We start from the raw sequence: 23,943 nt of genomic DNA, 5'->3' as shown, positions 1-23,943 counted from the left end.
TCATACATATATATACATATATTCCTTTCATCATTGGTTACTCTAAGATACTGAATATAGTTCCCTGTGCTGTACAGTATGAATTTGTTGTTTATCTATTTTATGTATAGTAGTATCTGCACATCTCAATTTCCTAGTTTATCCCTGCCCACCCCTTTTTCCCCCAGTAACCATAAGTTTGTTTTCTACGTTTGTGAGTCTGTTTCTGTTTTGTTAATAAGTTCATTTGTGCCATTTTTTTAGATTCCACATAAAAGGGATATCATGTGGTATTTTACTTTCTCTTTCTGGCTTACTTGACTTAGTATGACAATCTCCAGGGCCATCCATGTTGCTGCAAATAGCATTATTTTATTCTTTTTATAGCTGAGTAGTATTACATTATATAAATATACCACAGCTTCTTTATCCAGTCATCTGTTGATGGACATTTATGTTATTTCCATGTCTTGGCTATTGTAAATAGTGTTGCTATGAACATTGGGGTGCATGTATCTTTTAGAATTAGAGCTTTCTCCAGATATGTGCCCAAGAGTGGGATTGCTGGATCATATAGTAAGTCTGTTTTTAAAAGAATCCTGTTTTCCATAACGGCTGCATCAAACCACATCCCCATTAACAGTGTGAAAAGGTTCCCTTTTCTCTACACCCTCTCCAACATTTATCATTTGTGGACTCTTAAATGATGGCCACTCTGACTGGTGTGAGGTGATACCTCATTGTAGTTTTGATTTGCATTTCTCTAATGGTGATATTGAGCATTTTTTCATGTGCCTATTGGCCATTTTTATGTCTTCATTGGAGAAATGCTTGTTTATGTCTTCTGTTCATTTTTGGATTGGAATTTTTGTTTTTATTAGTAAGTTGAATGAGCTATTTGTATATTCTGGAAATAAAGCCCTTGTCAGTCTCATTGTTTGCAAATATTTTTCCCATTCTGTAGGTTGTCTTTTTTGCTTTGTTTATGGTTTCCTTTGCTGTTCAAAAGCTTGTAAGTTTAATCATGTCCCATTTGTTTACTTTTGGTTTTAGTTCTGTTGCCTGGGTAGAGTGCCCTAGGAGAACATGGCTAAAATTTATGTCACAGAATGTTTTGCCTAGGTTTTCCTCTAGGAGGTTTATACTGTCTGTCTTACGTTTAAGTCTTTAAGCCATTTTGAGTTTATTTTTGTGTATGGTATGAGGGAGTGTTCCAACTTCATTGATTTACATGTGGCTGTCCAGCTTTCCCAATACCTTTTGCTGAAGAGACTGTCTTTTCTTTGTTGTATATCTTGCCTCCTTTGTCAAAGAGTAATTGGCCATAGGTGTATGAGTTTATTTCTGGGCTCTCTATTCTGTTCCATTGATCCATAAGTCTGTTTTTGTGCCAATTCCATGCTGTTTTGATTACTGTAGTTCTGTAGTATTATCTGAAGTTTGGGAGGGTTATTCCTCTGGCTTTGTTATTTTTCTTCAGCATTGCTTTGGTAAATTCTGTTTTTTTGTGATTCCATATACATTTTAGGATTATTTGTTCCACCCCCCAACTTTATTCTATAGTAAGACTTTTTATTCACTTTGAAATGTATCTTGATTTCCACTACCTCCTTCATAATAAGAATAGATTATATTTAGTTTATGATTAGTCTTTTATCCTCAGCATTTTTCTAGATTTCAGTTATATTTGGATTATAATGAGTCTTGTACTCAATATTTTTCTAAATTTTCCTGCCTCACCTATTCAGCTAAGAGCATGAAACTGTAAGACCTGATGATATGTCTGCTTCATAAAGTTCAGAAGATACTAATTTTACAAAGTCTTCCCTATTTACTTCCCTTCTGTAGAATGTTAGGAGAGGGAGCTTCTGCCTTTATCAGGACCAGAGAGATTTCTGGCACTCACTTCTAATCCACAATGATGGATTATAACAGAAAATGGGGACATGCAACTTCAGGGTTTATGACCTAACATGAACACTGATCAGTGTCAGTGGGAGAATTTATAGGGAATTGCTCTCTAGAAGTCCCTTTTGAACACACAAACTTAAATGAACCTTTTATACATAAGTTAAGATTCTTCCTCTTCATGACATCATTCTTAACTAAAACACAATTTCTTTATTTTTTTTGTCCCTGTAAAAAGGAGCCCAGTTGTGATTTTTCTCCCTATGTGTGTTTTTTGTTTCTTTGATATATCTTGGTTCTTCCAATATAAACCTAATAAAAATGATAATCTTTTATCATTCTAGTTTCACATATAAACCATGTAAAATATCAGTAAGCCATTCTTTCTTCAAAAGAGTGATATCTCTTATTTGGTGTTGGCTTAATACATACAACATTGTCATTTCTGTAAGTCAGACTGATAACTGAGCCATTCCTTCTTCAAAAGAGTGTTAATCTCTTATTTGGCATTGGCTTAACACATATCACATTGTTATTTCTGTAAGTCAGACTGATAGTGACAGTCTTTTGTGGTTCACTCTAACACATTCAGAAACAGTAGTTTTTACCACCATAGGTAATAGTTTGATTTATGTTTTCCTAGTGTATTTTTCCATTTCTTAATACATTTTTAGTTATTGGGTAGCTTCTTCCAAATTTTAGTTTCGTTGTCTCATGGATATCTGAAACGTTTAAAGGCAACTGACCTTGTTTTCTTGGCTTTCGTCAACCATACTGTTGTGTCAAGAGAAAAGTTCTGAGCAGATAGGACTAAAAACAACATGCAGTTTGGTCTGTTTTTAATTGACTGGTATATGTAATTATAATCATACACTCTCCTTTCAGTGGACACTCAGCATTTGTGTTTCCAGATACCTCAGTCCTTGTGTGCCATCTGTTAAGGGTCCGTTATTTACCCTCATGTGGTGACTCAGGCAGAACTTGTCTGTCTATCCCACGGGATAAAAAGAAACTTCAGTGTTTTTTTCTTCCAGAGAGGTCTGTTTAGGTATCTAAGTTCAAACAACTGACAAGTGGCTGGACCAGAATTGAAATTTATTATACTAAGGAGTCCTCTTCCAATTATTCTATCTACCCTTGTTATCCAACTTACTGCACATAAAGACACAAAATATATTTGTAATTCATGTTAAGCAGTGCACCTTAATATTCACTATACACTTTAGGCTCTGGCTTTATTCTCTGGAACCAAATGTTTCTGAAAAAAACAATCCCCCAGTGTCCTTTTGTCTTTGTAAGGCAGATAGAAAGGATTAGAAAGATTAAATACTATTAATTGATTACTTACTGTGCATCATTTACTAGATGCTCTTAACACTTATTAATTTAATCTTCACAGCAACCCTTGAGGTAGACAGAAATTTTGCTGACAATTTGTAGGGGAGGAAACTAAACATAGGGTATGTAAGTACCTTGCACACAATTCAAACATGCTCTCAGCAACCTCTCTATTCTGTCTACCTAGGGTAAAGTGAAGATAAATTATTCCCTATCTCTATCCATGATCATAGGGTCACTCTTTGCTTCTCTATGATACGGCAGTTCCTCTGGAAATAGAGGATAGTATATGGTTTGGATAAAGTAAATTGAAAGGAAGACTCCTGCATTGTACCTGGGAATCAACAAGATTGATGTACTGTCTTTAATGTCTCATTTGTCTCAGATTTATCTACGCCTTTGATGTGCCAGGCAATATCATAGGCACTATGAGGCACGCAAATGTGGGAAGCACCTGGTCCCTGATTTTATGAGTTGAGTCCAGTAAGGATGTTGAGATGTCCATGAAAAACCACAATAAATACCATGCAAATATTGTTTGATGCTTTAGAAATGCCAAGATTAGAAAGAGTGGCTGGGTTTCTTGGAAAGCTTAATAGAAGCTTTGACCATGGTCTTCAGGGAAGCAGAGTTGGAGAGTGGCTTTGTGAATGTTTCTTGAACTCATTCCTATAGAATGTGAGGATGTGCATTAACTGAACTTGATTTCCACCTGGAATATGAAATCCCACTTTAACCTTTCATTTGTGGTTCTGTACTAGAAAAACAGAAAACTCTAAATCACTTGTGCTAACCTTCTCTGTGTTTTGACATATCTAAATAATTAGTGTAAAAGAATTAAAGGTCTAAATAAATGTCTAACAACTTGGATAGAGTCTGTCACTAAGCATATACATAAACTATTAAGTAGGCAAAGTATACTTGATTTAGCAGTGCAAAGCAGAGTGAGCATAGTCACCAAATCACTAGATAGCTTGATGTATTAAAAAAAAAACAACTACCTTCTCCAGCATTGCCTCTCTTTGCCATGACAGTATGGAATAGTGTTTAATAATTATTTACTAAGGAGAGTACACGCTAGAAATACTTTGTTATTCAATATACAAACATTTAAGATAAGTCTGTAATTTGTAGAAAATATGTCAGATATTGTGGAGATATTCTTGTGAGCCAGATATTGTATCTATACGTGAAAAATTCAGTCCTCTCAGTGGAGCTTTAAGTTTCCACGAGTATGTTTAATACAGGGCTAGAGAGAAGAAATACTGTACTAAAGACATAAACATTGAACACTGAAAACACAAATGCTGGAACAATTAAACGTGGCTGGGGGGACAAGCACTTAAGCCGAGCATAAAAAAGATATGAGATGTGAATTGTATGTCTGGTTATGTGTGGCCCGGGGGGTGGGGAGGATATGGAGCAGAGACAGGGATCAAAGAAGATACAGAACAGACTGTAAGCTTGAGGCATAAAGGGCAGAGGACATACATTACAGAGTTGGAAAGTGTGGCACTTCATTAATAAAATGCAAGTCTGGTTTGGCTAGGGTGTAGTTCTCAAACCACAGAATCTTTTTTTTCAAATTGAAATATAGCTGATTTACAATGTTGTGTTAGTTTCTGGTGTACAGCATAGTGCTTCAGTTATACATATATATTCTTTTTCATTATAGGTTATCACCAGCTATTAAATGTAGTTCCTTTGCTATATGGTAGGACTTTGTTGTTTATCTATTTTATATATAATATTTAGTATCTGCAAATCCCAAACTCGTAATTTTTCCCTTCACTTAACTTTTTGGCAACCACAAGTTCGTTTTCTACTTGAGTCTGTTTCTGTTTCAAAATCTTGCAGGTTTGTTAAATTGTCAATGCCTGGTCTCCAACCCTAAAAGGTATGCGTTAGTACGCTTAAAGTGAGGTCCAAGAGCTTGCCTTTTTGACAGGTGTTTTCCTCGTCTCTCTCTACCTATTTCACTTTAAGGAAGAATGAGCTAGCTTGTAGTGTCTATTAGAATCATTTGGTGGAGAATTTTTTTTTTAAACCAGCTCTTGATTCTTATTTAATTAATAAGGCATGAACGCTAACGTTTATTTGTGAAAGCCTCTCCAGGTGATTCTAAGTGTAGCCCGAGGGTGAGATGCTTGCGTGAACGAGAGGGTAAGCAGACAGGAGGAGAGGAAAGGAGACGAAAGGAAGTTGTAGCTAGTGTATGGAGGAGCTGGATGCCATGCTCAGAGGTTGGAATTTTACTCTGTGGGTAGGAGGGAATCACTGGGTTTTTTGAACACCTGTAATCATAACTGTGTTTTAGAAAGTTGCCTGTGAAGAGTAGAGGAACCTAGAGATGGGGAACACTGGCGGCAGCCAGAGCGCTATTAAGAATTCTGCAGTAGGTGACTGAGTACTCTTATCTTCTGCCAGTTGAAAAGTAACTTGGTTCAGCTTTTTTGGAAAGCAATTTGATGATGTGGATCATGAGCTTAAAAATCTCATACTCTTTCACTAAGTAATGTGTCTTCCAGGTACATATCATAAAGGAATAGAATTATTGACCAATAATTTAATGTGAAAATGGTTATTATAGGAATTAAAAGAGAACTTTGAAACATTGAATAGATACATTATGGAATACTATGGTGCCTTGAAACCATTTTTGACGAATATTATACATGCATGGAAAGACAGTTATTCTCTAAAGTAAATAATATAATACACAAAATTATATGTGGGATGTGATCCTAATTTTATTTTAAAAAATACAGAAACTAGAGTAGAGAGAAATCTAGCCAAGTGTTATAATTGGTGGACTTTGGTGATATTTGTATTGAAGTTTCCAAATATTCTAAGCCTGTCTACATTATTGTTCTGTTCAGAAAAAGGAAATTGACACTAAAAAAAAAAAACAATAAGGCTATGGTGATGGTTTGAGGAAAGGTAATGCATGTGTTGTTCTGTTTGTGAATCTGGGATAGTCTAACTTGAGAGCCTGCTGATGGGTAAAACTGGTAAAATGGCAGATCCTGCCTGAATTGGGCCCCACAAGGAGGGTCAATATTCAGGGGTGTCTGGACCTAATAACTGAGAGTCAAGATAGGAAGACATGGAGATGACAGAAGGAGCATTTATCAAGACACAGTCCAGGAGCCTCCGTCCAGAAAAACCTCACATGAAGTGATATCTTTGTATAGCTAGCCTAAGGCATACTACTGAGAGAAGGGTGAGTCTTTAAAGACTTCAGCCCTGGACAGTTAGAATCTGAACTAAAGCAGTTGCTGAAATTGAGGAAGCTATGCAAGTCATCATGAAGGTAGGCATGATTTAATCAGCTGGATGTGGGAGGTGAGAGATGCATCTTTAAGATGAATCTGTGAGCTTGAATGTCAGTAACTGGGAGGACTACTTTTTTTTTAAATACAGAAGGAGGATAGAGGAGAAAGTCCAGATTTTGGAAGAAAAATAGTTTGTATGTATTATGTTGAAGTGGAGTTGCCATAGAAACATGCAGGTGTAAATGCAATTAGAGTCTAGAGAACTGGAGAAGTCTGGATTGTGATGCAAATTTGATAGTCATCTGCATTGAGGGAAGAGTTGAAACCATGGGAACGAATGTGATTGTGACAACAAAAGGAAAGGAGACAGTGTAGGTGGAGAACAGTACCATGTGGAACACCTAATTTTGAGAAGTAGACAAATAGCCAGTGAAAGAGGCAAAAAAACCATCAGAGGTAGAGAAGCAAGAAAACAGGGCTATGAAGGTCAGTGTAGGAGAAAGGTTTAAAAGTGGATGATAGTGGTAAAATTTTAAAGAGAGGCCAAAAAAGCTTGAGGACCAAGATGACTTTCTAATATTGGAAATTCGAAGTTTCCTGGAGACTTAAAAAAAAAAAAGATTCAGTAAAACGGTTGACAGAAGCCAGCTTGCAGTTGTTCAGTGGTTCAACATAGAATAAGTGGTCAAAAAGTAGACCACTCCTCAAAACATTTGGCAGTAAGAAGAATGAGAATATGCTGATAGTAAATTACAGAGAAGGGGGTAATTATGCCACAGTGATCCTAGGTTTTCCTCTCTCAAAAACTAGTGTGCTGTGTTTTTCTAAATTGCCATTGTGTCCAGTCAGGAAGGTGGAGTCTGAGAAAGGAATGCATGTCTTGCATGCCTTGAAGATAGTTTAAGATCATCACTTCTATACAGAGATGTTGGAGACTGCTAATAACACTCAACTGTGAATTATGTTTATTTTTCCTCTTTTATCAGATTTATTTTCTGCATCTTGGCAGACAAAAGAGCTTTAAAGATGCATGACTTACTAATACACTTGGTGCACTTAATGTCATGTGATATCAACACAACAAATCTTGATTTTTCTCAAAAATCTTGGAGTAATGGCAAAGTTTCTTTCCATGCACAAAGATGATTTTGATTAGAATAATATCTTCATAATTTCTATATGAGAATAGACTCTGGTTCATACAACATATTATATTAGAACACATCATCAATAAGCCAGTATCTATTTTGGTGCTTTCTTTTTGATCAGTGTCCTGTGGGGAATGGAGAAAATCGAATAGAAGCTTAGAGTTAGAAAGGAGCTTAGCACCACTGACATAACAAATTCCTTTTACAGTTACAGAAAACATGGCACAAAGAGACTAATTAATATTAAGGCCCTCCAGTTGACAAAAACACATAAACATGAAATTGTGAAACAGGGAGATGACATTTATTAGAGCACTTGTCAGGAAATGTTTCAGTAAGTCAGGTAGTGCTAGAGCTATTCAAAAAATAGTTAAAGGAATCTGAATTTTGTGATGCTCTATAGAGAACCATTAAATGTTTGAACGCAGGGAAGCAATATGATGAGTGCCACGTTTAATGGTGTTAATAACTGTATTCAAGATGTTTGGAAAGGCACCATTTGAGGGTCAGAAATACTTGCTGAAACATTGTATCCCATTTATGTAATGAGGATTTAGGCTAGAATGAAACATTAAAAAGTGTTTCTTTTTATAAAGTAAGAGCATTATTAATCTGAGTCTGAGTAACTGTATCATTTTTTCATTTCATATAACCAGAGCAGCAATATAGTAAAAACAACATAATGAAATATTTGTGAAGATTGGCTATGTCTTAGTCATCTAAATAGATGTTCTTTGATTTAGCCAGCAAAGCCTTTATTATCCTGCAACCTTTCCAGCCTGTGCTGAATTTAAAGTCCTTTTGCCCATTTTGATTCAGGAAAACTCCATATTTCTTCAGGAACTATACCCACTAACTTTAACAGTTGTGGACATTTCAGATCCTCATGTGAAATTAAGTATCATTGGTTTAATATATGTAATTATAAGGGACAATCACTTTAGTTTTGAAGTGTGTTACACATAATGAAAGTATACTAGGGTGGCTGCTTTACTTGGGAGGACCAGTTACCAGGATCTTGAGTCACATGACAGTGGGGCAGTGTAGGCATCTGGTCCTTCATCATCATTTTTTCAGTGCTGGCATCTGCTGGAGATGCATGAATGCCTTTCTGGTCCATGCCTCATCTGTCACCCTAGTTCCTTGTCTCTGTAACAGGAACCTCTCAACCACATATATGCCACTGTTGACCTCATTGAAAAACCATTTCCATATGGGTACTTATCCCCAGGGAGATCCTAGGCAAAGTTATTCTGGACTGAGTGTACTTTTGTGTGCTGAAATATTGATAAATAATCATTTTGTGCCTCTTTTAGCTTTGAGAGGTTCTAAGCATTACATTTTGTAAGATACTGGCTGAACTAACTAGAAGGTCTTAACTCTTAACCCAGTGATCTAGTTGGTAGGAATAATTATGATTTCTGTGTGAATATTTTGCATTCTTGTAAAACTTTTCGCTTTTCAATTGGCTAAGCCTCTTTTATTCAATTATAATATACTCAGAAATATCCATTAATACAAGATGCATGAAAGCATAACTTTAAGGCAAAATTCTCAGAATTATCTAATAAGTTTTAGGGTCAAATGTGAAGATCCTTTGGATCCCCCACTGGTTGGAATTTTCAACTCTCCTGACCAAACAACTTGAGTATTGGTTATACTTGCTGTGATTATATCTGTTTATGAATATAATTTTTATTAAATTTGACTTTGAGAGAAGCCATACTGTTTGCTTATGGTTTGATGGGAAGGGTAACTTTGATTTTGTCATAAACAGGGCTGAAATTGTAAGATTACTTCCAGTCTGGCAGTTTTGTGGGCCTTTTTACAAGGTAGAGAAATAGCCTGGCCTAGTCATTGCTTGACAGGTTAAATCTCTGTTTACTCCACGAAATATACCTAACTACCATGGACCCATAGTCAATGTCTGTCTCATTTGTGTGTATAACTTTTCAAACATGAGACAGCACTACAGTAAAAAGGTATCATACTTTTAAGCTCTGACTCTTGACTAAAGGCCTATTTTTGGATTTGGCTCACAGGGTTGCAGGAAATGATATTTAATGAGTTTCCAGATGTGGTGGTGAATGGTGTGACTTGGGTAGTAGCTCATCCTTAGTTATTAGAAATTTGCCTCCAGTGATATTTAAGGACTGGGCTGGTCTTGCTTTTTTTTGTTTGTTTGTTTTAAATAAGGTCATTCTCCAGACCTATGCCTCAGAAAAGGAAGGAAATTTTTCTTGGTCATGTTTTTATGGTATTGAAAAACAGTACTAGCATAGTACATATTCTCTTTGCCTTTAACAATTTTCTTTGTGATTTAAAAAATAGCTTTTTTTGACTGAAGACAACCTCACACTTAAAACCTAGACTTTTAAAAAGTGAATCTTTAGAAAAAATAAAATCTCTTCAGGGAAAACTTAAACATAGTCTTGCTCTGCAAAATTTAAACACATTATTATCAGGTTTTGATTGTTATTTTCTATTTGACTTATTAATTTGCTTTAAGTGGCATAATTTTACTGTCTTATTTTAAGTCTTCTTTATATAATGAAATGTAAAGATGAGCAATGAAAGGAACAAAAAGAAGTTTATGTTAAGAAAAATTAAATTAAAGAGGGAGAGACTTGTATTGGTAGGGTGAGGGTGAAATGAAATAAAATTCAACCGTGCCATACAGGGAGCTAGATTAAATCTTGAATGCTTTGTGTTACGTGAGTAGAAAGGAACCATCCCTCTGAATAGTTTATAATGTCTGAGTGGAGAGCATTGCTGCAGAGTATCTGGGAAATACAATCAGTATGTCTGAAGGCAGCATCTGTTTATCTTAAATTAATCATTTTTCCAAGTAGGCAGATGATAATCCTGCTGCTGGAAGCCAATGTCTTTTTGTAGTACAGATAAAACTGGAGATCTCTTTGGTAAGAACTATACAATATAAAGGATCTCCAGCTGTAACTTCTGTAAGATTATGGGCTCCTTTTTAGATTTTTCAGCATTATTTTGGCATTGAGAATAAGTAAGTAACTGCTTTTTAAAAAAATAACTCCTTTTTTAACATTTTTTATTGATTTATAATCATTTTACAATGTTGTGTCAAATTCCAGTGTTCAGCACAATTTTTCAGTCATTCATGGACATATACACACTCATTGTCACATTTTTTCTCTGTGAGTTATCATAACATTTTGTGTATATTTCCCTGTGCTATACAGTGTAATCTTGTTTATCTATTCTATAATTTTGAAATCCCAGTCTATCCCTTCCCACCCTCCACCCCCCTGGTAACCACAAGTCTGTATTCTCTGTCTGTGAGTCTATTTCTGTCCTGTATTTATGCTTTGTTTTTGTTTGTTTGTTTTTGTTTTTGTTTTTTAGATTCCACATATGAGCGATCTCATATGGTATTTTTCTTTCTCTTTCTGGCTTACTTCACTTAGAATGACATTCTCCAGGAGCATCGAAGTTGCTGCAAATGGCATTATGTTGTCGGTTTTTATGGCTGAGTAGTATTCCATTGTATAAATATACCACCTCTTCTTTATCCAGTCACCTGTTGATGGACATTTAGGCTGTTTCCATGTTTGGCTATTGTAAATAGTGCTGCTATGAACATTGGGGTGCAGGTGGCATCCTGAAGTAGATTTCCTTCTGGATACAAGCCCAGGAGTGGGATTCCTGGGTCATATGGTAAGTCTATTCCTAGTCTTTTGAGGAATCTCCACACTGTTTTCCATAGTGGCTGCACCAAACTGCATTCCCACCAGCAGTGTAGGAGGGTTCCCCTTCCTCCACAGCCTCTCCAGCATTTGTCGTTTGTGGATTTTTGAATGACGGCCATTCTGACAGGTGTGAGGTGATACCTCATTGTAGTTTTGATTTGCATTTCTCTGATAATTAGTGATATTGAGCATTTTTTCATGTGCTTTTTGATCATTTGTATGTCTTCCTTGGAGAATTGCTTGTTTAAGTCTTCTGCCCATTTTTGGATTGGGTTGTTTATTTTTTTCTTATTGAGTCGTATGAGCTGCTTATATATTCTGGAGATCAAGCCTTTGTCGGTTTCACTTGCAAAAATTTTCTCCCATTCCGTAGGTTTTCTTCTTGTTTTACTTCTGGTTTCCTTTGCTCTGCAGAAGCTTGTAAGTTTCATTAGGTCCCATTTGTTTATTCTTGCTTTTATTTCTTCTAGGAGAACATTTTTGAAATGTATGTCAGATAATGTTTTGCCTATGTTTTCCTCTAGGAGGTTTATTGTATCTTGTCTTATGTTTAAGTCTTTAATCCATTTTGAGTTCATTTTTGTATATGGTGTAAGGGAGTGTTCTAGCTTCATTGTTTTACATGCTGCTGTCCAGTTTTCCCAACACCATTTGCTGAAGAGACTGTCTTTATTCCATTGTATATTCTTGCCTCCTTTGTCGAAGATGAGTTGACCAAAAGTTTGTGGGTTCATTTGTGGGCTCTCTCTTCTGTTCCATTGGTCTATATGTCTGTTTTTGTACCAATACCATGCTGTCTTGATGACTGTAGCTCCATAGTATTGTCTGAAGTCTGGGAGAGTTATTCCTCCAGCCTCTTTCTTTCTCTTCAGTAATGCTTTGGCAATTCTAGGTCTTTGATGGTTCCATATAAATTTTATTATGATTTGTTCTAGTTCTGTGAAATATGTCCTGGGTAATTGGATAGGGATTGCATTAAATCTGTAGATTGCCTTGGGCAGTGTGACCATTTTAACAATATTGGTTCTTCCAATCCAAGAGCATGGAATATCTTTCCATTTTTTAAAGTCTTCTTTAATTTCCTTCATCAATCGTTTATAGTTTTCTGTGTATAATTCTTTCGCCTCCTTGGTTAGATTTATTCCCAGATATTTTATTACTTTGGGTGCTATTTTAAAGGGAATTGTTTCTTTACCCTCTTTTTCTGTTGATTTATCATTAGTGTAAAGAAAAAATAACTCCTTGAGCACAATTAAATCTATTTTACCTTTCTGCCCTCAGGAGGTATAAGCAACGTATTCTAAATATAAGGCAGCATATTTTCTCCTTCACTGCTAAATTCTCTGGTTAATGGAGTTCCCATAATTGAAGTGAAAAAGACTCCACTGATATGCTAAACTCTCTGGATTTGGGGACCTGCTGTCAGTGGGAGCACTAGGGTGAGGGGCAGCATGGCGGCTCCAGGGCGGCTCCTCTCAAATGCCCATATTAACACCGCACTGCAGGCCTAGCAGTTTAGCTCACATTTAAATTCACTCTTTTTCCCTCTTCCAAAAAGTGGACTGGAAAAGTGGTCTGATTCTTTAAAAATAAATGAATAAAAAGTAATACATTTTTTTAAAAGTAGAACTTATTTCCTAAACAATGTCAGTTAAGTGTTAGTTATCAACTTGCCTAGCATAGAAGGTAGGGTAGCAAGAAGACAGTGAGGTTTCTTTGCCTCTAAACTGAACTGTTTACCAGTGATTTAACCATCTTCTCACTCTTGCTTTCTCTCCAGAATACATGTGCATACATACGTAATTATCAGGAGAAAGACTTTAGATATTGTTGACTGCTAGCTGTGAGAGACACCAAAGTCTAATCAAATATTGTGGAATATATGTGTGTGTGTGTGTGTGTGTCTAAAATACGCATTGTGTGTGTGTGTGTGTGTGTGTGTGTAGGAATTGTGGTTCTAATGGAAATAAAGAGTCTAAAAAGAATTCAGAACTGAGTGAAACAGTGACTGAACACTATTGAATTTAATTAAATGGTGTATTTAGTGGGATGAAGGTTAATATAACATAAAAATTGGGTAAGGGTATTAGTAAATCTGGAATGTGGTCTATATGGCTCTCAAGAGTTTTGAACTCAACCCTCCTTAAATTATAAAGTCCTTGTTACAGATTATGAGAAGGGCTCAAGGTGACCCTTAATGATGCTGACAAAAATTCAGTCAGCAATTTGGTTACAATCCCTAATCAACATATAACTTCAATTGGCTTAGAGGGTAACCTCTAAACTATTTGTAGTGATATCTGTTCCTTCATGGATGAAGATCTTTTAACTTTGGAAGATTTATACTTTATAGTAGAAATATTTAAAATAATTAAATGTTTAGCAGCATTATTTTTGTGTTAAGAAGAGATCTGTGCATACTTGGTATTTAAGGATTTCTAATGTGTAAGAGAATTTTCCCTACCATGTGACAGGTTAGCCTTTTGTTTTCTGTCTTAAAATGTGTAACAGAGTAATTGGTTTGAATTTTTGGATTATTTCACTTTAAGCTGAAATTTTACCAAGTTACATATAGTACTGGATCATTTAAGATTTTGACTTAATGACTATCTAACTATCTATCTAGATCTCTAACTATCTAGCTATCTATCCACCCATCTATTTATCTAATCAATTCAGTTTGTCGAACAGGTAAGTTTTAAAGGAATTGCTTAAAAGAAGGATTATTTAAAAATTGTACTAGTGATTAATTGAAATCTCCTTATAAGGTACTATTAAAATATTCTAGACTACTATTTTGTAAATTATCTGAAAACTTAAGGGTAAGTTAGGCTTTTGAATTTGCAACTTTAATAAATTAAATATTAAGCTTTAAAACCAGAGGAAACCTAGGCATGGTCTTTTCTTTGCATAGAAGCTTCTCTCAAGTGAAGAAACACTCTTTATTGACAACATTGATTTGTCTTCTCCCTAATCAGAATGTGAGGAGATAGCAGTTAACACTTGTGGTTAGTTCAGAGTGATTGTCTCCTGCCCAGGTGTTCTCAACCTCTCAGCTCTGTTGGTGTAAGGTTGCCATTTTCAATAATGATGATCAGCCCCACCTCTCAGAAACTAGGGCTAAGCAGTATGAACCAACCTGAGAAATGGCTCACACGCATTCTGGCCAGGTTTCCACCCCTTTATTATTATCTATGAATTTTATATGACCTAATGGCCATACATTTCTTATAAAAACTTAGAAAATGAAGAAAAGTTACAAGAAGATGATATTGACCTGAACATCATAAATCAGGAAATGAACAATTATGCATATTCTGTGATTCTCTTTTGTAATTGCAGTTGTGCGTAAATATGTTTCATTTCACCTAGTGTATATCACTGATGATGTTACACACACACTCACACACATACACTTTTTTACCTTATGTTATTATTATGGTTTTTAGTTTGTTTTTACCATTTAGTAACATGTTATGAATGCCTTTTAGTGTTAATAAAACATAAATAAGCACTAAAAGTACATAAAAAGTGTATTTTAAAAACCTGTGTAGAAGTATATAAAAGCACAAAATGTGCTAAAACATAAAGCAATAAAATTTTGTTTAATGGCTGCAGATTCCAATGTACAGATGCCTTTATTAACCACTCCTGTACTCTTGAGAATTTATTTTGCCTACTTTTTTTGTTAAAGTAAGCAACACTATGTGAACACCTTTGTTCATTTTTGTTCGTTCATCTTAGAATTTTATTAAGAGAATTCCAGATGTGAAATATATGGAGAAATGATTATGTATTATGTAAGGATTTAGGATCATGTTGTCAGGTTCCTCTCCAGAAATATGAGCCAGTTACTGCCCAGGAGTTGCTTTGTAATTAAATTCTGAATTTAGATATACTACATAGAACTGTCTCTTTTAAAAAAGCCAAGTGAGTTATACAATTGTTATAAATATATCTTCTCTAAGATTTTGAGCAAGAGTCTTATGGTTATCATTACTTGGGTTTTTAAAGGCTAAATAGAAATGGTGAACTGGCACAGAGTTTTGTACATACTCTTGGCCATGCATAGCTAATGCACCATCATGGTCTATATCACTCAGAAGGAAACAAAAGAAAAAATAAAAAGAAGACACTTCTGATTGTGTAAAGATTCTGATTTGTGGGGAAAGTGTGCAGAATTGATACATATCTTTTGGGTTCTAATATTTTGGACTACTTACTCTTGGATACTGGTTAACATCACATCATGAAATGTTGCATCTGAAAAACTTTGTCACATGAGTTGGGCTTTTCATTTTTCTTAAAAAAATAGTGTATATATTCTTACACGTAATTCTTGAGATCAAACAGTTTAAATAAGGTGCATATTTGACTATTATCTAACCTGATTGAATAATGCATGAAAGAATATAGATTTCAGAAAGCAATATATTTTAATTTTAGTTGACGATGTTACAAAACAAATTTATTATTTTGAAATATTGATGTGTAACCTTCCTGGTTACATAACTTTTTTGTTTATGTGTGTGTGTGTATTTTATATATACATAGATACTATATACTATATGTTTATATTTTTATATGTATATTTATGTTTATATAACCTTGGTACACACATACACATATATATTTATTATACATATAAATCAGTCTCTATCTTTGTCTACTTATACACACACACAGGTTAGTGATGATAGCAGTTACATTTTCTACCCAATGAGATTATCGTAAGGTCCAATTAAGGCAACTTAATTGATTGAAAAGACCATGGATTCCCTGTGAAGACAAGTTTGAATTAAATGTTACTTCTGTTTTTTACTACAATTGGTTCCTTAAGCTTTGAATTAAATAATCTTATACAATTCTCTATTTTTAAAATAGGAGTACATGGCCATACCTCTCTAGAACTGTTGTGTAGAGCAAAGCATGATAATATTAAGTGCCTAGTGTTACGTCTGACATCCAACAAAAGCTACATTTCTTCTCCTGTATTCCCTTTGGGGAGAGTTGTGGTTTTCACTTTTGTTTCCCCTTGCTTTCCTTCATGTTACAAAAGACTGCCAGGTTCTTAAATGAAGAAAAATGAGAAAAAGTTTGAACAATTATCTGTTTTTTATGCTCAGATTTTAATGGAATGGCTTTTGTTTTTCTAGTTGGGAATTAAACTTTTCTTGCAAGTTTCTTAAATCTATATATTTGATATATTAATTTGTAATGTTATTTTATTATTATATTCTCTTATCTAAACTAAATAAAATCCCTTAATGTAGTCATTTTTACAGAGGTCAATTCTTCATGTTTTTGATATGAACTTTTTTCCTTTAGCAATCTGTGCTATCCACATTATTTAGTAGAAATTCAGCATAACATAATACAACTTGGAAAAAGCTAAGCATAGAAAATAAGCTTACTGTGCTAAATCCAAGAAACCCAGTACAATTTTTCAAGCCAAACTTTTCTTTTTAGATTGTAAGTTAAAAATATTGTCAGGATGTGTTATTATTAGCGTATGTATATGATATATATGTGTGTATATATATGTGTGTGTGTGTGTGTGTATATATATATATATGATATGAAGCTTAAAACTAGACACCTGTGGCGAATCTGTGGGCAAATGAGCCCCTACATTTCAGAATCAGCAACCATGAGTCAAATCCTTTTCACACTTAGAATCTCTCTGACTTCCTCACTCAGACGATTTAGGATAATCTCCCTATTTAAAAGCCATTTGAGTAGTAAACTTAATTACATCTGTAAAGATCCTTTGCCATATGTTACATTTACACAAACATGACAAGTCACCAGGACATGGTCTTTTGGAGACGTGTCCTGCTTAACCCAGGAGGTAATTTAAACTATCTAAATATCTTATTCTTTATCAAGTTTCAGTTTATTTATTAATTTATATTAGCGTGGACTCATGGCTTCCCTTTTTATTCATGACTGCTTTTTTGTTACTAGCCCACATTAGGAGCCCTTTCAAGCTGGCTCTCATATCCTTTTGACTTCTCCTCCTCATTCTTTAAATACCTTCTTGGTTTCTGGCACAGTAGATAGCGGATAGTTGTTTAATTTTGTACTTTCCTTGCCTCAGCACTGTTATCAGCCATTTCTCCAAAGAGCTCTAGTTTCTTTTAGTTGAGAATGATATTTGGAAATTAATATCTGGGTACTAAGTCTACCAGTTGCTATTGGAGTGAAACTGATACCATGTCTTTCTCAGTAGATAGTTTATACACACACGGATACACTTACCTTGATACTTATGTATGTATGTTGAAAACGATCAGTTCATGCTAATACCTCCAGTTCCGATGCATCACCACAGGGTAGTGTTCTGGTTTTCTCTCTTTCCATATTTGTAACTCCTTTCTTTAACTGCAAGGCACTTGATGGCTTCTCCCCATATGATTACTTACTCACTATGCTTGAACTCCATCCTTCCATAACAAGCTGCCCTCTGCACAGGTGGTTAGTGCCATCCCCCTCTTCCCCTCATCCCTGCCCAGTGGCTTCATGACCAAATTGTCCATGAAGGGAAAGAAAGAAAAAGGAGGGAGTAAATAGAACATTATTAGGTCATTTTTTCCTGTTAAAAACCCTTTTTATTTTTAATTACCTTCATAATAATAAACCTTTATTTTAGAATAGTTTGGTTTTATGTTTACGGAAAAATTGCAGAGATACTACAGAGTTCTGGCTTACCCCACGACCAGTTTACCTGTTGTTAAGATCTTATATTAGTATGAAATATTTATCACAACTAGTAAACTGATGTTGTTAGATTTTTATCAAATAAAGTCTATACTTGATTAACATTTCTAGTAACATTTTTAAAGGAGAAAAAAGGATTTTATCCATGTATCTTCAATTTACCCTTTATTTCACTGCAGTTTCTCCCACTGGATTCAATTGTTATTCAATAAAGGAACATTGAGATTACAGATGTGGTAGGAATTCTCTAGGAAATCATCCTTATTTATAGATTTTCTGGCGTTTTGCTGCAGCAACCTATTATCTGTAGCCCAGCATATTTTTTTTTTTCTTTTACTGGACAGATAATCTTATGAGGTAAGGTCTATAAAGTGCCTAGCACAGTATGCTGAGGCCACTTTATTTACCAGGCACCAGAAGCACAGCATTAGGAGGCTGTAGGTTTTTCAGTGGCCTGCAAAAAAAAAAAAAAAGAAAAAAAAAAGTTTGAGACCAAGAAAAAAATTCCTATGAAATTATTTTTTTAAATGGCAAAATCTAAATGAATACATGTTTTGATAAATTTCTATGAAGTTAATTAATATTACTGTCAATTTGATGAGTTGTTAAATTGAGTATTCATAAAAATGTCATATTTGAAAACAATCTGTAGGTTAGATTTTATGCAAAATGATTGCTGACAAATCAGAGCTTGTCCTAATTAAATGAATAACTTATAGGCAATAATTTCAAAAGCACAGTGAGCATAGTAATTGTGCCTAACTTTTTCCCAGCTGAAATTATTTTAATGTGGCACAGGAATGAATTTTAATAAGGTTGTTAGAAAACCTACGACAATAATTAAAATTTCTGACCTAGCATATAGTAAGTGATCAGCGAATGTTACTTCTCTTTACTTCTTTCTCTCTATTTTAGCAAATACTTTGTATCATGGGGAATAATGAGTTGATACACTCACTGGCAAATTCCAGCATGAGATGTGGTGATTTTAATTCATTATGAAGGATATAGTGAAAGTAGGATATAGTGAGAAGACATTAGACTTGTAGGCTGAAGTATTGGCTGAATGCTGCTTGGGACCTGACTTTTGCTTTCATCTTCTGTAAAATAGGGGTACTCATTGCACCTGGGTATCTACGTTGAAGTAATGCTTGCACAATCACGTAGTGAATGGTCAGGTCTATCAAAACATTAAATGAAATTACTGATCATGATTCTTGTTGGTACCACATTGTTGTTTTAGATATATGTCAGAAACAATGAGGTTGACATCATCAGAACATTTTATGCTCTTCACATAGTTCTTCGTGTCAGTTTTTACAAAGTACAGATTTTGTAAGTAAACAACAGCAGGAGATATTAGAGTGGAGAGATATTCTCTCCACTGCCCATTGTAACACCCTGTAAAAGTGCATCCCCACTTTCTCCATCTCCTTGATTTGTTCTTGGTTCCAGTGAAGAGTGAATGTCTAAGTCATTTTAGGACCATCACCCAGTTATAGATTTCATCAACTTCTACCTGCTGGATTAGATGAAAAACACTCGTCTAGAATACTTTCTCCTTACTGATGTGTCCCAGAGACACAGTAGTATTTAGGCTATGCACTTTGTCATAAATTTTAAAAATCTAGAGATTGGAAAAAAATCTATTAATAATTTCCCCCTAAACAGTTATATAAAGAACATGAATTTCTAGGTAGTAAGTCTATAAAAAAATCTATAAATTAAAGAAGGCCTATTCTTCAATAAGTTTAGCAAAATTATTTTGAAGACTAAAAGAAATTATAGTTCTCCTGTTAATTGACAGCCTAGCATTTATGGAAGATTCCTGAATACGGTCGACTCTATATTTTGGCAAGGTCAAGAAACTGATCCAAGTTTTGCTCTGGAAGTATAGTTTGTCTTTTAAAAAGGTAACTTCTGAAGGCCCTCTAGATATTTTTCATCAGGTTTTGAACTTGGTATCATTTTAAATTGTAATGAAACTCTTATCACAAGTGGTGTATGGAAAGACAGGTGGTAACAAAGGATTTTTTTTGTTTTTGGCCACTTCTCTCTTTAGCAGGACAGGCAAGACCTTAAGTGAAAGAAGCTTTTCTTTTAGTTACAAACTAATTTAGTAACTTTAAAATGAGTATATAGATTCATAATTGGTGACAGCTTTTGCAGAATAGAGGCAGTTCATACGTTGTTATTGAAAACATTCTTGAAAAATCTGTTTGAGAAATCAAAGGTCTGAAAAGCAAACAAAATACTTTTTTTTTTTCCCTTGATGGAGTGGGTGTGGTGTTCCATTTTTGGAAAGTTAGAAATTAGCATTGTATTGTTAACTCCCATCCCTGAAGGCATTCCAGGGTGGGTGTGAACCTTTCTTGCACTAGAGAAAGCAACCATAGAACGGAATTCTGCCAGCTCTCTCCTAGTAACCAAAGATTGCAAACTGCGAACCCCCCTCTCACAGGACTACTGCCTCTGCCTTATCTCTCCACAGGGCCTTGATCTGAGTTATGGGTAGATTTCAGACTAGGTGCCCCTAGCATTCTGGAGCACAGCTAAGACAGAAGGGAGCGGGGCAAATATTGCACACTTAAGCCTATGGCCACGGGGATGGGGAGACACCCCAATTGCCCTCCATAGGAGCCCCCTCCTCTTATTCTCCTATCCTGGAGCTGAATTAGACTGAAGAGGAAGAAAGGATTTGGAAAGAAAGGGGAGATTCTGTGGGGTAAGGGGTTACTAGCTGTGAATGATGAAAATGCTTAAACTGATAACTTGAGGTGTCCTTTCGTCCTAGGAAACTACCTAGGGCCCCTCAAGAACAGAGAGGGTGGAGAAGACTGTGGATATGCTGTGGTGAATGTGGTTAGAAAGCATTTGGAGTTTTTGGCTGGGCTGGTGCTCCTACAAATTAGTCTGCAAATGCCACAGCCACATCATAAAGGCTGACTTTCCTTCTCTTTCCCAAATCTCCATGGATTTCTCTAAATCACTGGCAATCAATTCTAGTGGGAAATTCTGAACTTGGCCTATGAAAGGTGGTTTAGGGCATGGGTTTATAATACACAGAAGTGTCTGTTGTGTAAATGTCAAGAACCGCCTTTGTAATGTGAGTTTACAAAGAAACTACAGTAAACCTTAATTCCCTGGTCATGATAGCCAAGTCAACAGTCCAGGTGTAGTGGGCATTGCTAAGTGCTTATAGTCACCCCAAGAATGCAATTTGTATTGGTTGGCATCCTACATCAAAGGAAAGAATTATTTTAAAAAATGACCAGATAAAAAGAATCTATATGTAACTTTACCCAGTAATCTCAACTGTTTTTCAGCAACCACAAATGGTGCTCATAAATACCCAGCATTTCCAACACAGAGTTACTTTAAATTTTGAATTGTGTCTAGTATATGCGTCACTGTGGGAATGAGGAAAATACCGTATTGCCAGTCCCACACTAGCTGGTGTTACAGTTGCAAACCCAATGACAATTATTCACTCAGTAGTGACCCTTATCTCTAAACATATATCCTTTAATTCCATACAAGGTCATCATGTACTTGCAGCCATGTAGAATTACAAACTCATAACCCACCCTCACAGGTAATTCCGAAAGAGATATGCTAAAGTCAGACTTTTTGCCCTGGAAAATGTTGGTTTCTTTTCTTTCAAAATTTTATTTCTAACTGATAATATTATTTTTATAAAAATCAAAGAAAAAAAATCCCACACTTCTTAAAGAAAACATCTATTTTTTACCAGTTGAGGAAAGTGAATTATGATGACAACTCATGTAACATAATCCATCCTGTTATGTACACATAGCGTTTATTTGTTTGTTTGTTTGTTTGTTTGTTTGTTTGTTTATTGATGGAGGTACTGGGAATTGAACCCAGGACCTTGTGCATACTAAGCATTTGCTACACCACTGAGCTTTACCCTCCCCCTCCATACACATAGCACTTAAATCACAGTTTTACTTTGGATTTTAGTCTGCCACAATTTATGCTATTTGTGGTTTATTTGAGCAGAAGGAATATTGGAGCATCATTGGCTTTTGGAAACACTCTATTCTATTACTGTAATGAATAGTTTGCTATAGGTGGAAATCCAAAATTTTCTCTGTGGTTGGGTGATAGTATGAACTGCCATTGATTCATATCTGAATCCAACTTCCACACTAGAGAGATTATGTGAATATAAGGCCAACTAATGATACTACATTTATTCATTTTCTTTTACCATAGTGATGTTCTAATCAGACTTCTCAAGGCAATAGAACTGCATAGAAAGTTTTTTATTGGTATTCATTGAGACTTTTGAAACAGCCTGTGTTTCATGAAAAAAATTTTTACAAAAGTGAAACATCAAAAGTAAGCTGTAATTTTAGGGGAATAACAACAAAAAAGGACACTAAACATTGATCAGATAGTCTCATGATAGTCTATCCACAAGTAATCCTGATTTGTTTTTCTGGTTATTTTCTCTGCTTCAAGTTTATTAACATTATTGCCACCCTTGTTTATAGTTATCGCTAAATACAGCCCACAGGCCAGCAGGTGCTGAGGGAAAGACCTTTTATCCTACAATGTTTAATTACCTTCTTTCAGCCTGGGAGAGTAAAAAGAGCAAAGAGAAGTGAGCTTCAGTGTAAGAACAATTGAACAAAGTTCTATTTAGTCTGATGCTTTCCTCAATTGTAAAATTGATCCTCTTAATCAATACTGTAGAGAGAAAAAGAGGTAATCCCACAGAGAAGTGGGGTGGAAAATAATATGATTCATTGAGGCTTGACAGTAGTGGCACAATTTTGAAGTGACATAAATTCCAAGAATAGCTCTATTCTTGACCACTTTTAAAAATACAAATAAAGTAAACAAACGTAAGTGATTTTCCATTTTGGTTTAGCCATATTGTTGGCTCTGTCCCTTATCTTGAATAATCAAGAGTCCTCTAATCAAGCATTCACTTGGTAAAAAATTCTGTAAGAGATGACAAGGTACATTGTTAGAATTACTCTTCTGAGTCTACTTATAAAACTGCCGTGTAAACACAGGGCATACACACATTACAGGTGGCATCAGGGTGCAAACACTCAAAATGAAACCCTCAAAACCATCTCCATGATGACTGTTTACAGTCTGTGCTGGACAGTGGTCCCCCCTGGGGATGTAAGAATATGAAGACTATCCATATTGAGGGTTCATCTATATACTGAGATATTTGGCAAATTCTTTATCCCCTGACCAAAGCCACAATTCAAGAGGGGACAAAAGTTTTTAAAAGGAAAATGTCACCATGAGAAGTAGCAGGGGGAACCAGACTTAGGATCTAGGCCTGTAAGATGGGCATGAAGGGGGTGAAGAGGAGATTCTGGGGAGGAATGGCATTGGTTTCCAGGGCAGTGAGCTGAATACACTTGACACATCACTCCTCAGTCCCCAGGTACCATGAACTTACAGCAAACTTGTAGAGGGACAAGGAGAGCTTCTGCTCTTGTGGCCAATACAACTGATTAATGGCTGGACACTACAAGAATAGGAGATTTTCTTACTGGATGAGACAAAGATGAGATGAAAAGATCTGGAAACAAGAAAAATACTGAAGAGGGAGGGCATAGCTCAGGGGTAGAGCTCCTGCTTAGCATCCACGAGGTCGAATTCAATCCCCAGTACCTCCAGTAAAAATAAATGAGTAAACCTAGTACTCTACTTGTAAACTGCCCCCACCAGAACAAAACAAAACAAAACAAAATAACAAAAAAGAAAAATACTGATAGAAGCATTAAGTTCCCAGGGGCAACAGAAGCCAAGGGTTCCCACTGTGGTGACCCCAGAAAGAAAGGGCTGCAGCCTCAGTGC

The 23,943-nt window shown here is 35.4% G+C and overlaps 1 protein-coding gene across 10 annotated transcripts in view; it reads left to right on the top strand.

Moving 5' to 3' along the window:
• ZNF804B (zinc finger protein 804B) overlaps positions 1 to 23,943 on the top strand; it is a 775,441-nt gene that overhangs the window by 356,026 nt on the left and 395,472 nt on the right. The gene's annotated exons all lie outside the window — the stretch shown is intronic.

This window comes from Vicugna pacos, chromosome 7 (assembly GCF_048564905.1).
Source record: "Vicugna pacos chromosome 7, VicPac4, whole genome shotgun sequence".
NCBI lineage: Eukaryota > Metazoa > Chordata > Mammalia > Artiodactyla > Camelidae > Vicugna > Vicugna pacos.
The sequence above is the reverse complement of the archived record's forward strand: the minus strand, read 5'-3'. Positions and strand labels throughout refer to the sequence as shown.